Here is a 2,928-nt window from a genome sequence, read left to right as displayed (position 1 = left end):
CCTTGCATCAACCTTTTTCCCTTTCCCATCTCTTTCCCCATTTCTCCTTCCCCCCCGCTTCTTATCTCCCCATTTCCCTCCCCCTCACTTTCTTCACCTCCTTTCCCCCACCATTTTCTGCTCTTTCCCCCTGTCCTAAGGGGATCTCCCCACTTTCCCTCCCACTTACTTCCATTACCTCTTCCTCCTTCCCAAGTTTCTTCAAACTCTCTCCCCTTTCCCCTCTTTCCCTTCATCTCCCATACCCTCCCTCATGCCCACCCCTTCTTGAACCTTGGTTATTTCTTCCAGAGAGGATTCTGAGGAGACACTTTCCTCCTCTCCCACCTCCATCCCCTCCCCTTCTTCCTCACCTTCCCCCTCTCCTATTCCCATTCCCAATACTGATTCCAAATATTCCCCCCCCCCCCACCCCCCGTGGTTCCACATTTTCCTCATCACTCTCCGGTTCCGCCCCCCGCCCGAGCCCGATTGATGTACGACATGGGGCACTCCGGGGACATGTGCTCCTCTTTTCCACAAATAATACACTTCCCCACCCATCTACACACCTGTGCCCTATGCCCCTGTCCCCCACACCGAAAACAAAGTGTAAATTCACAAAATGCTTCCAGGTGCCCCTCCTTCCCACACCTTAAACACAGCTTGGGTTGCCCCTGGTAATTAATATACCCCTTGTGTGGCCCCAAGTAAAACATTGAAGGCAAGTGTTTCACCCCACCACGCTTCTCCCCTTGAAATAACAACACCTGTGCCCTCCATGCCCCATTCCAAATTTTATATCTATCAAGAACCCAGTCCACCCACATCACCCTCTGCACCCTCCCCTCTAACCACCGCGACATATCCTCCCGCTCCACCGTATCGTTGAACAACCAAAACCCTTTCCCGTTCCTTCTCCCCCGCCTCAAAACGTACACTCTTTAGTACCCCTGCCCTCACCAACTTATCGTGTCTCACCCAAAAATCGTCGTAGGCCCCCTTCCAAAAAGTGGTAGTCCACGCCCTGCCATTCTCGTGCGCAATTACTGCTCTCAGGTCCTTTGAGTCCACTCCACAGTCCCCAAATAACGCTCTCTCCATAAATTCAGCCCTTTGGAGTCTCGATTCTCCCATAAAGCCATCTTTTAGCAAAGTCGCTTTAATCCTCAGCTTGACCCACCACTGTGGGTCCTCCCCCCACATGGGTCCTGTATCTTCTCCTTCCTCTTCTCTCCCGCATTCTTCCTCTCCCCAATCTTTTCCTCCTGAGCTCTTGTCCCGCTGATCCTACCGCTCCTGCTGATCCTTCTTACCTTCTTTCTTCCCCGCTGCCTCGACTCTTGGTTCCTCCTCCGCCTCCTTCTCCCCCCTCAGCTGCTCCTCCTGCTTCCTCTTCCTGCCCACCACCGTCCACACGCCTATCTCCATTAGCTCACCATTCTCTGTTGTCTCCGTCCTCTGCTCCTCCCCGTCCACCAGCATACTCCTCGCCACCACTGATCCTTCTGCCACCGATATGGCTCTGCCAGCCGCAATCTCCTCCTTACTCCCGGTCTCCTGTCAGCCCGACTGGGAAACAGCCAGGTTTCCGCCCAGCCGTCCCCAATCTGAGACTTCGAGGCCGAGAAGCGATAACCGGCCCAGGCCTGGAGGGGGAGTGGGCACCCCGGGCTGGCGGCCCAAAGGGCCTGCAGAGCAGGACCAGGGGCGGCGGCGGCAGTCGGGCCTGGTGACTGAGCGACTGGCCGGCTCTCCTGCGGGAAAGCCACTGTGTGGGTGAGCGGGGGCTGGCAGGCCAGGTGTGTCCTGTTCTTTCCTCGACTCGACTCCTTGCTTCAGGTTGCCCGGGGCTTAGTCTACTGCAGCTTCATTGGACTGGACTGGACTTGACTTGGACTTACTTGCCCCCGCCCGCCTAGACTCGGGCTTGCTTCAGTTCGCCCGGGCGGGCCTCTGTCTACTGCCTTGGTTGCACTTGACTTGACTGGGACTTGCTTGCCCCTGCCTCGACTCGACTCGGGCTTGCTTCCGTTTGCCCTGGTCTCCGTCTTTTGCTTGCATTTGATTTGACTTGACTTGACTTGGACTTGCCCACCCACGCCCTGCTGCTGTGGCTTTGGTCATTGTTGTCAACAAGGCTGAACAAAGGCAGCGTCTGGTCTTAAGCGGCCTTGCAGGCCAAGCCAGGGGGCGAGAGACAGAGAGGGTGCAAGGCCTGCCGGTAGCGGGGAAGGACCCTGCCCGCCGGCCTCCATGGCCCTCCGGGCGCCGCCCCCAGGGCCATGGTGGGCCCTTGCAGTCCGCACCCCCTGCCCGCCTGGGCCCAGGCCTTGAGGCCCTGGCCCCCCGGCGGGGGCAGTGCTGCCCGGCGGGCGGGCGGGAGGGCGTGCGCGCTCGCTTGCTCCCCTGCCAGCATGCTGCCCACCCGGCAGCAGCCCTTTGCATAGGATCTGCCCCTTGGGGTCGCCCAAAGGTTGCGGCCCCGCCCCTGCTGCTGCTTTTGGAACCCATAGAGGAGGAGGAAGGTGGCACTCCCTCAGAAGGGGAGCAGGCACTGGGCCTGGTGGCACTGCAATACTGGGCCAATGCGTGGAGGGGCTGGAGCAAGCTCTGAGGCCAGCTCCCAGCAACAAAAATGTGTTTAATGCATCGGTCCTCACATGGAGGACATATCAGCGATTAAACTGATAAGAACAGATTGACTTCTATTAGTAGATGTTTAGGATTGTAAATCCAAGAAAAAAGCAGACAAAGCTTATAGGGAAATACAGAGCGTCTGGGCGAGGGACTAACAATAGAAGGATGGGGGTAAGGTGGGGAACGCAACTAGGTTACAGATGATACAAAGTTAAGCAACTAAGCCCGGGGGTAGGGGGAGGAGGGAGTGGGTTCATGACGCTGAGAGAAAAAGAGGATAGAAATGCACAAACCTGTTAAAATGGTCCG

General features: G+C 57.2%; 1 pseudogene; it reads right to left on the bottom strand.

Annotated features, from left to right (window-relative positions):
• Positions 1-2,526: 2,526 nt before the first annotated feature.
• LOC132247902 (U2 spliceosomal RNA) lies at positions 2,527-2,701 on the bottom strand (annotated as a pseudogene).
• Positions 2,702-2,928: the final 227 nt, after the last annotated feature.

The sequence above is a fragment of the Alligator mississippiensis genome, chromosome 1 (genome assembly GCF_030867095.1).
Source record: "Alligator mississippiensis isolate rAllMis1 chromosome 1, rAllMis1, whole genome shotgun sequence".
NCBI lineage: Eukaryota > Metazoa > Chordata > Crocodylia > Alligatoridae > Alligator > Alligator mississippiensis.
The sequence above is the reverse complement of the archived record's forward strand: the minus strand, read 5'-3'. Positions and strand labels throughout refer to the sequence as shown.